Here is a 12,167-nt window from a genome sequence, read left to right on the forward strand (position 1 = left end):
TTGTTCAGTGTAGGTAGGAATGTTGAATTTGCAATGCAAATAAATCAGCCATGATGTAAATAAATGGTGATGCTGGTCAAAGGATCAAATTATCCACTCTGCTCTTGTTTTGTATGTTCTTCTGCTTTGTACTATTGTTTTTCCTTAAGCATACGTATTATTTGAAACCAAAATTTCTAGTTCCTCATTAGCGTTTAATACACAACACTAATAGATGATAATCACCGTGAATGGCACAGTAGTTAGCACTGCTGCCTCACAGCGCCAGAGATCTGGGTTCAATTACTGCCACAGGAGACTGTGTGGATTTTGCACATTCTCCCCGCGTTTGCATGGCTTTTCTCCGGGTGCTCCGGTTTCCTCCCACAGTCCAAAAATGTGTAGGTTTGGTGAATCGGCTGTGCTAAATTGCCCGTAGTGTTAGGTGAAGGGGTAAATGTAGGGGAATGGGTCTGGGTGGATTGAGCTTCGGTGGATCGGTGTGGACTTGTTGGACCGAAGGGCATGTTTACACACTGGAAGTAATCTAATCTCTAATTGCTCTCCATTATTCAGATACCTATAAATTAGTCTTGCTTCTGAGCTCAAAATGATCCTCATTGCATGCCAAACTTGGAAGGACAAAATCTACAAATGTACTGGGGAGTTTTTTTTCCCACAGTTCCAATGGCTTTAGAATCAATTTTCCAATTGCAGTAAAATTCCAATGACAAGCCATCACACTGGCTTTACTTTTATGGTGTCAAACCATCATTTCTTAGATGGTTTTAAGCTAGAAGGGTTAACTGAGTAGTCTCTTCAGGGTCAGTGTTGCTAATGAATTTTAAGATATTCAATAAAGTCAGTATAATCCACATTTTGATTCTTATGTATTTTTTCCCAAGTTAGTTTCTTGGCCCAAGACAATGCAATCCAAAGTGGAAACATCCCACCTCTTTAAGTCTTAAGGTGATACTTATTTCTTTGAATAACTAGTCATGTGTTTTGAGAAAGCTAGAGCACGTGTTGGGAATAAGTAACCTCTGGTTTAACCAAGAAATTGATGATAGTTTCCAGATCACTTTTATCTTTGTTTTTAAAACCATATATTATAACTGTTTAGGTTATCCTTTGAACCTTTGAATGCATTGCTGCAGACATTATACTTAAAGCTTAGAATAACTGCTGCCAAAAAATTACTTTCTCCACATCCACATTGCACTTCCTGACATTCTCATTTCTACAAAGCCTATCATATATCCTTAGGTACAATCCTGTCCAGTTGTCACACCTCATTGCTGTCTTGGTTTGGATTAGCCAGCATCACCTTCCAGTTCTTGATTTGTAGTCCTATAGATTATGGCATGTCAAGTGCATAGCCAAGTAGTTTTTAAATGCCATGTGTACTTCTGATTATATTTTTTTGGACTAGAGTAATAAATGGATTAATTTACATGATGCTTTTCATATTTGACCTTTCTTTGTTATGCACACCTGCGTGTTAATTGCTGACAAATTTCAGTCCAGTGGAACATAACTGTAAAGGGTGGATCTAATAAAAGTCAAATAATGGTTTTAATTGTATTTATTACTTCAGCTGATTATGCATTAGTAGCACTGGTTGGGAGCAGAGTAGCTGTCATCCTCTGCTATTTTATATTTTCTATATTTTAGGGTTGGTAGCAGTTCTTTTGGGATAATGGTTATGTTTTCTGCCTCTGGGCTAGAAAATGAGCATACAAGTCTGACCTGGCCTTGAGATGTCCAAACAGATTGATTTTAAAAAAAAAAGAAACTGGTTGGTTTTACCAGACCCATTTGTTCGTATTTCAGTCAATTTAGAGAAGCTTGGGTAGATGATATTATGCTATCTGATGTAATAAAATAAGAATAATACTAAAATTTAAATACAATATGCTGTTTTCTTAAAGTTCTGAAGGACAAAATGTTTTGTAGTAAGAGATTTTGACATTAAATGGAAGTTTCAAGTAAAGTGTTTATCTTGATACAATTTACTAATTTAACATTGTGTACACATGGTTGTCAGTTCAAAACTTTAGTGTTGATCAGCGAGTTGCAGTAATAATCCAGCAAAGATGCCAAACCAAGAATAGTTATTGAATCTACCAATGCGCACACACCAATGCAAGGATCACTTCCTGCAGTAGAGGTGCTGATTTTGATATGCATTTTCAGGACTTTATATATTGCGAGGAAAAAAAAGTAACCTCTGCATCTCTAAATGTATTACAGATTTTATTGCGCGAACTCCCAACAAGTTCAAATTAGAAGTACAAATTTATTGCAGAAAATTTGTTTTATTTCTTGATGTATTTGTCACAAACCAATGAATGTCTACATTATGAAAATTTGCAAAAGTATTAATTAAAATATAAAGAATTTTGAAATAAAATTTCCACTAATTCTCGTACATTGTATGAATCTGGCCTGCTGTCCATATGTTGAAAATTCCATGTTCTGTTGTGAAATCCAGTGCAACAGTTTTATTTATACATGTCTGATTAAATTTACTTGTGTTGCACTAAAATCTGTGGGAGTTCTAAAGGTGAGTTTCAGAGCCTAGAGACCTCCGTTTAATTGGATAATGTGTCAAACTGCTATTGTAATCTGGATTTTATCAATTTCTCCATTTACCTACACAATTTGACAGGATAAGTGTTTCTAATGTCAAATTATCCTATTTTTGCCAATCATATGCAGTTGGATGAATTTATCAGCCAAAATCTATTTGTTAGGCAAATATTATTTGATATACATTGCTTAGTTTATATTAGAGAGGACCTGTCAAATGTACTTTAGGGACTTTAACATCTAGAGTAATACACTGACTCTTGTTTATAATTACTAGTTTTTGGAGAAAATATAGTGTTCATAATTGTAAACTATAATTGCAATGATTCTTTAAATAATCATTTTAATAAATTGACTCTTGGGTTTATTACTTTCTAGTTTAAAAGGGTTGTGCTTTTCTACTCCCTAGCCATGATGAGCAGCATTTGACTCTGTGACAGTTGTGTTAACATTATTCTTTCACCTGAGATTTTGGCTCAATATCAGCTCAGAAAAATAATGTCTGCTGCACTTGTCAGTGTGAAACTTGTCGATCATTCTGGATGTCAATCTAACATCTTTATTTAAAAAGTGAGGGAGGCAAACAAAATCTGGTAACTATAGACCACTTCACCCAAGTTTTCTTCACCACTTAATGCTTTTTTTGGTTTGATGGTGTTCTTGTGACTATACCTCTATTGTGCTTTAAGACATTTCTTTGATGGCAAGGGTAATAAGTTGTCATTGCTCTTTTTTTAATGTCACTGGACTTGGTATCAGCTGACTTCTGTCCATTTTCAAATCAACTCCAAATCCTGCTTATCTGTCAACCAGTTCTTGAAAACCTTTTAGTTTTAACTAATCTTTTGTTATTCTAATCAACGTATTCAGTGATTTTTAACTTTCCAAGCATAGACTGGGAACTGCCATAGTGTTAAGGTGTGTACAAGAAAAATTTCGGATTCAGTCTGTGGATGTACCTACTAGAGAAGGTGCAAAACATAACCTACTCTTGGGAAACCAGGCAGGGCAAGTGACTGAGGAGTCAGTAGGGGAGCAGTTTGGGGCCAGTGACCATAATTCTATTTGTTTTAAAATAGTGATGGAAAAGAATAGACAGGATCTAAAAGTTAAAGTTCTAAATTGGAAGAAGGCTAATGTTGATGGTATTAGACAAGAACAAGTTGATTAAGGGGTGGATATTTGCAAGTAAAGGGACAGCTGGAAAATGGGAAATCTTCAGAAATGAGAATAATGAGAGTCCAGAGACAGGATATTCCTGTCAGGATAAAAGGCAAGGCTACTAGGAAAGCTGGATGACTAGAGAAATTGAGGTTTTCTTCAAGTAAAAGAAGGAAACATATGGTATAGACAGCAAAGATTGAGTGAATCCTTAGACTTGCATGTCCTTGGCAAAGTGGAAGGGGGAGTTAAAGTGTTTAGCCATAGGCCAAAGTGCAGGTGTCCCATAGGTGTTCTCTGAAATGTTCTGCAAGTTGGCATCCTATTTCCCCAATGTAGAGGAGATATTTGAGATTAGGAGCTGCCCAGTGTTTGTGGTGCCACCAGGAAGGGAAGTTGCCACTATTTAAAGCACCAGTGAGAAGCCAAGGGTTTACAAGGAACCCATGCCAGAGGTGAATGAGGATGGGATATGAGTTCTGAGAAAGGATCACCAGTTTGGGAGTGGGTGGTTAATTAAAAATAAAGATATGGATCTGATTCATTGGCACCTTCCCCCATCCACCACTCCCCACCACCACCCTCCCATTGCTTCAGCTCCTGCATGCTAGATACCTTAAACAAGCACTGAGTGCTGTTGAACAAGAGTCACCGTCCTCTCATAAAGGCTCTCACATGCCAAGTAGCAGTTGGGTTAGAAATCCATTAGTTTCCCATGTAAGGGCCATAAATAAGAGTCCTGGTGGGAAGGCTGTCCTCCAGCCTAACAAACCGAGACTTCATTGGGTGGAGATGGAGAGGTACCCAACCCACACGCTCCTGTCCAATCAATTATAACCATTGTTACCAAGCACCACTAGTGAGTTATTAAATTCTACTGAATTTACAGTCTAATTCTACAGTCTACGATGCTAAAACATGAAAATTCTAATAGTGTAACTCAATACATAAAACTAAAAGGGTTATTTCCAAATATTGTCTCTTTTACATTAAATATAAAACTTAATGTCAGGGAAATCAATCTCACACAAGCATGCAGACGTGGCAAATGAGAACCATCTTAATCATTTCAGCATGTTCAAGATAATTGAGGTAAAAAAACATTATATGCATTTTTAATCTGAAATATTGCCAGTTTTCCTTTTGAAGTGAGCCACCTGCTGTCCTCTAATCTGGGTTATAAAAACAATTCTCCTACACCAATTCGCACATAACTCCATTCAATGCCTACAGCAGCAATACAGATTTGTTCATCTATTTATCATGCATAAGCAAAGTGCAATTAATCTATTGGTCACCACAGTTGTTCAAAGAATATTCAGAGCAGCTTGAGTGCAGATGTTATATGCTGTAATGGTAAAATAAATCAAGTGGAAGAATAATATTCCTTGAACAAAGTCCATCCCTGTGATTTAAAATGTAATTGCTTTATGAGGAATAGTTGCTTCCATAAATGTTTTATAAGATGTAATCATAAAAGGCTATAACAAAAGTGGATATTGTATCCATTGTACTTGTATTGCTAGAGAAATCCAAATCTAATCTTATTCATCTGCTCCTCATAACTTTGCCCAATTTTGACCTGTAAGAAATAGTTTTGGCCTGTCCCTTTTTTGTAAAGGAGTACATGTTCCAAACCTTTCTGTCCTTGTACTTTAATGGAACTTTATGTTGAGGACCACTCATCACTATTCACAAGAGGAAGTAGGTTTTCCTTATTCAATCTCAAAACCCTTCATCATTTTAAATACTAATAATAAATTCCCTTGCATTTTCTGTTCTGTTGGAAATAAAACCAGAATCTCAAGTTTTTCCTCTCTGATATATTTTCAATTTCTGTTATTAGTCTGGTGAATTAGATTAGATTACTTAGTGTGGAAGCAGGCCTTTCAGCCCAACAAGTCCACACCGATCCTCCAAAAAGCAACCCACCCAGACCCATTCCCCTACATTTACTCCTTCACCTAACACAATGGGCAATTTAGCATAGCCAATTCACCTAACCTACACATTTTTTGGACTGTGGGACGAAACCCACACAGACACAGGGAGAATAGACAGTTGCCTGAGGTGGGAATTGAACCCAGGTCTCTGGCGCTGTGAGGCAACAGTGCTAACTGCTGTGCCATCGTGCCACCCTTGTTTAAGCCCTTATCTGTTCCATTCCAATTCCAACACACGATTGACACTTAAGTCAGTGGAGCTGTTATGCCCCACAGCCTTGACAAACAATATTTCTCAGACTTTGAAGAGTTGGTAGCATAAAATAGGCACTTGGGTGATATAATAAAAAGCTGCGGCTGTTCAAATGAAAAACATATTATTTAATACTTGAGGAAAATCTGTGAAAATTAATGACTGGAAAATTATACTGATAGCCTGTAAGAATATATTGAACAGCTGAGCATGCCCATGTTTACGATAGAAGGCAGCCTCTATGGTAATAATGATTACTGGATGTAGGTGTCATTGGCTAAAACAACATTTAACAGCTAATGATCCGCATCCATGAACACCAACTAGCCACGAAACTACACGACCAGCTATCCTTAGTAGCCACATACTCAGATGACAAACAACGTGAATTCAACTGGGACAGCACTACTATTATAGGACAAGCCAAACAGAGAACAGCCAGGGAATTCTTAGAGGCATGGCACTCATCCATAGATTCAATCAATAAGCACATCGACCTGGACCCAATATACCGGCCACTGCAGCGGACAGCTGGAACTGATAACCGGAAGCAGCAGAGACAAGCCACTATAAATGCTGGAGGAAACATCACAGAAGCGCTTCACAGGAGGCTCCCAAGCACTGAGGATGTCACCAAGACAGGGGACAAAACATTTGCAACACAAATTCCCAGCTCAGCAAACAGAACCACAACAAAATAACATTTATTCCCACCCCTAATTGCTCTTGAGAAAGTAGTGGTGAGCTACCTGCTTAAACCACTATTGTTCAACAGTGCTGTGCAACAAAGCAGCAGTGGAACCTCCAGCATCTGCAGTACTCACGTTTGCCTTGCAGTGGAGGAATGATGATCTAGCTCCAAGTCTGTGACTTCCCAATGGCAGTGTCACCACTCATCTGCTGCCTTTGTCCTCGTGGGTGGGAGAGGTTACAGGCTCTTAAGCTGCTGCCAAAGAAAGGATGAAATCTTTATCATTGTGGCATAATTCCTTTCAATGTCACAGCAAAAAATGCCTTTCTTTAGGCAGTTCACTGGGATTTCATTTTCATTTCATTTACAACAACTCCAATCCAATGAGAGCTGCTGTCAATGATAACATTACATGATGGGCTGCAAGTTTTCCACCAATGTTCTTTGAACCACCTCAGCCATGTAAGTCACTTCACAAAAGTGACAGAGATCTTTCCCCCAACTATCTTTCTTTGCCCCATACTGCCATTAAGAAGTTCATAACATCAACTGTCAGTTTTCTATCTCTCATTGCCCTACTTGTAACTCTGGGTTCTGTCAAAATTTGGGCTTAATCAATGCAAATGCTTCTCCTACAACCCATGATTTGACTGGTAAATAATTTATGATTGATTCTAATGTGAACAGGTGAAGAAGCATTGCACCTCAGAAGTATTTAATCTTTCTTTAAAATGATTGGAGCCTGTGTTTTGCTGAATCCTATCTGCTAAGGTTAATGGGGAAATCAAGCTCTAATCAAGTTTACTGTGCTGGTGGCTTCTACAATTTTGTAGCTTCCATTTCAGATTTTCATTCAATTTACAAAACCTTTGTGTAAGCACAGGGATCCTCCTAGGTAGCTAGTGCCACCATCAGTAGCCTGTCTACATTGATGCTTATGTGAGGAAGGTCTAATGTTGTCCATTAACTCCTATCAACTCTGCTTTTGTGCAAGATTGATTACTTCAAAGCTGAGTAATTTGCAAGACAATACAGTGAACGCTCGTGAAGAATTCTCATTTCCAAGAACACAGTTCAGAACCAACCTAATTGAATTTTGGTGCAACATCTGCTTTCAAAATCCGCTCAGTATTAGTAAGTACTTTGACATAAAAAGTGCGAACAAAAGTAGATAAAAGAACGCAATTGTACTTCAACAGAACATATTCAATCATTGTAATAGTTAGAGGTTTCATCAGCTTTCTGGGATCATAAATATTTAGCTCAAGTCAAAGACATTTGTTAACAAACAAACATTTGTTTTTAGATGAATGAAATACTGACTAAAGCTGATAGCAACATCTGTGCACCTACAGACTATTTGGCAAACAGGAGATCAAAGCAAATATTGAATTGAAACGAAAACAAACTGGAATGTTGTATAGAAAGCGGATTCTTGCTTGTAAATGATTTAGGTTGAACTGAAATTACTGGATCAACCATATTCTGTATATATATTTTTTGATAGTAAATTTTAGACTTGCTCCCACATCCATGTTTTTAAATGCCACAGCCTTCGTAATAGGAAATATTCTGCTTCTGGCATTGACGAAATATGTCACTGAATTGCTAAATGCTACTAAACATTTCTGTTCTGTTTTGTTCTCGCATTCCTATAATCTTAGTGTGGTGTCTTTATTTTTTACTTGGCATCCATAAATCACCTCAACTTTGACTGGAATTGCTCTTGACATAAGAAATGAGATTACATAAAACTTGCTGCAATAAATGTTCTTTATGCTGAAATGTGTCAATCAATCACATTGCATATAATCATAGTGCAATGTACATCAATCTATTTCTCCAGTCATAATTCATCCAGGTGGCAAGTCTTCGTGCACGAACCTGGAGTATTAATGTTGATCGGCTATTTCACCATGTGTAAAAAGTGAGGTCTGCAGATGCTGGAGATCAGAGCTGAAAATGTGTTGCTGGTTAAAGCACAGCAGGTCAGGCAGCATCCAAGGAACAAGAAATTCGACGTTTCGGGCCAGAGCCTGATGAAGGGCTCTGGCCCGAAACGTCGAATTTCCTGTTCCTTGGATGCTGCCTGACCTGCTGTGCTTTAACCAGCAACACATTTTCAGCTCTATTTCACCATGTGCTAAATTACATCCAAACCAAATTCAATCCTGTCCTGAAGGAAAGTAACATGAAATCAAATGTGCAATATGTTTGTTCTTGTGGGAACTAAAGGAGAAGAAAAACTTAAACTTGCCACACCTCGAGTACTGTAACCAGATTTTAGGGAGATAACCATGGTATGATGCAAAGCACAGCCAACAGACTGAACATTAAGACAGGAGGATTGTTAGAAAAGTCATGGGGCAATTTTAAGCCTTAAAAAATTAACAGATGAGTGTTTTTAAAAGATGAAAGTCGGTCAATTTGAAACATGAAATATATTGTAACTGCAGAAGAAGTGGGCACAGATTCAAATCCAGTAGCGATTTTTAAATTAAGATTAAGAAGTTCTTTAAATGACAAGTAAGGTATGATAATAGAGATTTAAAGCCTTGTACTCATTTAAGAATTAGATAGATGTTGTGCTCTGGACAGCAGGAGCTTCTTGGTGCTAAATGAATCATCAAATCTAACATTGCAACAACAGTATTTATGTAGAATCATAATTTAGCACAAAAGGCAAGATACTGCATAAGAGTACTATCAAGCATCAACTGATTTCTATATAAGATTTTATGGGCACAAGTCAATCAATGCTTTCTAGGTGGAATTGTCTAGTTACTTGAAAAGGGAAAATTGTGCAGTGTTACGTGGAGAAGACTGAAGATTAGCACTAACGCAATGCTCATTTTGAGAGCTGATACAGACACTATGGGCTATATGACTTCCTCCTGCACTGTAACAGTTGTGTAATTGTGAAGTCCATTTTAAGCAATTTCCCAAAGCAGGGAAAGGTAGGAGAAGAGATTTAGAAGACTAGTTCGAGAATTTAGGATCTTGGCAGCTTATGTTAAGACCATTGTAGATTTATAGACTCATACAATGCAGGAAAGGTCCTTTAGGCCATCAAGTCTGCACTGACATAAACCCCCTCCACCACTAAAAGTGTGCTATTCCAATTTCCTGCTTGTTATGATATCTCGAGTGCTCATCCAAATATTTATTAAAAAATATTTCCTATGCAGTGCATTCCAGACTCCCCCCGCCCCCACCACCACCCCCGCCACAGTTGGCTGAGTGAAAATGTTTTTCCCAAATTGCCTCTGAATTTCCTGCTCCTTATCCTAAATTATGTGCTCCCTCATACCCCCCATTGACCGGAAATACTATCGTTTGATCACTTTAGATGGGTCAGTTTTTGTCCAATGTGTGAAGGAGGGTTTCCTGACACAGTACGTAGACAAGCCAACAAGGGGCGAGGCCGCAAAGGATTTGGTACTGGGTAATGAACCTGGTCAGGTGTTAAATTTGGAGGTAGGTGAGCACTATGGTGATAGTGATCACAATTCAGTTATGTTTACTTTAGTGATGGAAAGGGACAGGTAGAAAATGCAGGGCAAGAGTCATTGCAGGGGGGAAGGCAATTATGATGCAATTAGGCAAGATTTAGGATGCATAGGATGGGGAAGGAAACTGCAGGGAATGGGCACAATTAGAATGTGGAGCTTATTCAAGGAACAACTACTATGTGTCCTTGATAAGTATGTACTTGTCAGGGAGGGAGGAAGTGGTTGAGTGAGGGAGCTCTGGTTTACTAAAGAAGTTGAATCTCTTGTCAGGAGGAAGAAGAAGGCTTATGTTAGGATGAGACGTGAAGGCTCAGGGCGTTTGAGAGTTACAAGTTAGCCAAGAATGACTTAAAGAGAGAGTTAAGAAGACCCAGGAGAGAACATGAGAAGTTGGCAGATAGGATCAAGAAAAACCCTAAAGCTTTCTATAGGTATATCAGGAATAAAAGACTGACTAGAGTAAGATTAGGGCCAATCAAGAATAGTAGTGGGAAGTTGTGCATGGAGTCCGAGGAGTTTGGGGAAGTGCTAAATGAATATTTTTGTCAGTATTCACACTGGAAAATGACAATGTTGTCAAGGAGAATACTGAGATACAGGCTAGTAGACGAGACATTATTGACGTTTGCAAGGAGGTGGTGTTAGCAATTCTGGAAAAAAATAGATAAATCCCCTGGGCTGGATGGGATTTATCTGAGGATTCTTTGGAAAGCTAGGGAGGAGATTGCAGAGCCTTTGGCTTTGATCTTTATGTCGTCATTGTCTACAGGAATAGTGCCAAAGACTGGAGGATAACAAATGTTGTCCCCTTGTTCAAGAAGGGGAGTAGAGACAACCCTGATAATTATAGACCAATGAGCTTTAATTCAGTTGTGGGTAAAGTGCTAGAAAAAGTTATAAGAGATAGGAGTTATAATCATCTAGAGAGGAATAAGTTGATTAGGGATACTTGTGGGCAGTACAGTGGCTCAATGGTTAGCAAAGCTTTCTCACAGTGCCAGAGACCCGGGCTTGATTCCCGCCTCGGGCGACTGTCTGTGTGGAGTTTGCACATTCTCCCCATGTCTGTGTGGGTTTGCTCCGAGTGCTCAGGTTTCCTTCCACAATCCAAAGATGTGCAGGTCAGATGAATTGGCCATGCTAAATTGCCCATAGTGTGAGGTGCATTAGTAAGGGGTAAATACAGGGTATGGGAATAGGTCTGGGTGGGTTACCCTTCAGAGAGTCAGTGTGGATTTGTTGGGCCAAAAGGTCCTGTTTCCATACAGTAGGGATCTAATCTAATCTAATGAGTTATTGAGATGGTGACCAGACAGGTGGATAAGGGTAAAGCAGTTGATGTGGTGTATATGGATTTCAGTAAGGCACTTGATAAGGTTCCCCACAGTTTGCTACGGCACAAAATATGGAGGCATGGGATTGAGGGTAATTTAGCACTTTGGATCATAAATTGGCTAGTTCAAAGAACACAGAGCATGGTGTTTGATGGGAATTGCTTCATCCTAGAGTTCAGTTGCTAGTGGTGTACTGCAAGGGTCTCTTTTGGAGCCACTGCTATTTGTCATTTTTATAAATGACTTAGATAAGGGCATAGAAGGATGGGTTAGTAAATTTGCAGATGATACTAAGGTCGGTGGAATTGTGGATAGTGCTGAAGGATGTTGTAGGTATAAGCTACAGAGCTGGGCTGAGAGGTGGCAAATGGAATTTAATGCGGAAAGGTGTGAGGTGATCCGCTTTGGGAGGAGTATCAGGAATAAACAGTATTGCACTAATGTAATATTCTTAGTAGTGTAGATGAGCAGAGAGATCTCAGTGTCCATGTACATGGATCCTTGAAAGTTGCCACTCAGGTTGATAGGGTTGTTAAGATGCATAAGGTGTACTAGCATTTATTGGTAGAGAGATTGAGTTTTAGGGCTATGAGGTCATGATGCAGCTGTACAAAACTCTGGTGTGGCCACAACTGAAATATCATGTACAGTTCTGGTCACCACATTATTGGAAGCATATGGAAAAGGTTCAAAGGAGATTTA

General features: G+C 38.7%; 1 protein-coding gene across 5 annotated transcripts in view; it reads right to left on the minus strand.

The window, feature by feature from the left end:
* mtor (mechanistic target of rapamycin kinase) overlaps positions 1-12,167 on the minus strand; it is a 474,957-nt gene that overhangs the window by 402,859 nt on the left and 59,931 nt on the right. For 4 of the 5 annotated variants that reach the window (XM_060852056.1, XM_060852057.1, XM_060852054.1 and 1 more), the window contains one exon: positions 6,753-6,874. The gene's annotated coding sequence lies outside the window, so the exon portion shown is untranslated. The remainder of the gene's footprint in view (positions 1-6,752; positions 6,875-12,167) is intronic. The other variant, XM_060852059.1, reaches the window with a different exon arrangement.

This window comes from Hemiscyllium ocellatum, chromosome 37 (assembly GCF_020745735.1).
Source record: "Hemiscyllium ocellatum isolate sHemOce1 chromosome 37, sHemOce1.pat.X.cur, whole genome shotgun sequence".
In the NCBI taxonomy this organism is placed as follows: Eukaryota; Metazoa; Chordata; class Chondrichthyes; order Orectolobiformes; family Hemiscylliidae; genus Hemiscyllium; species Hemiscyllium ocellatum.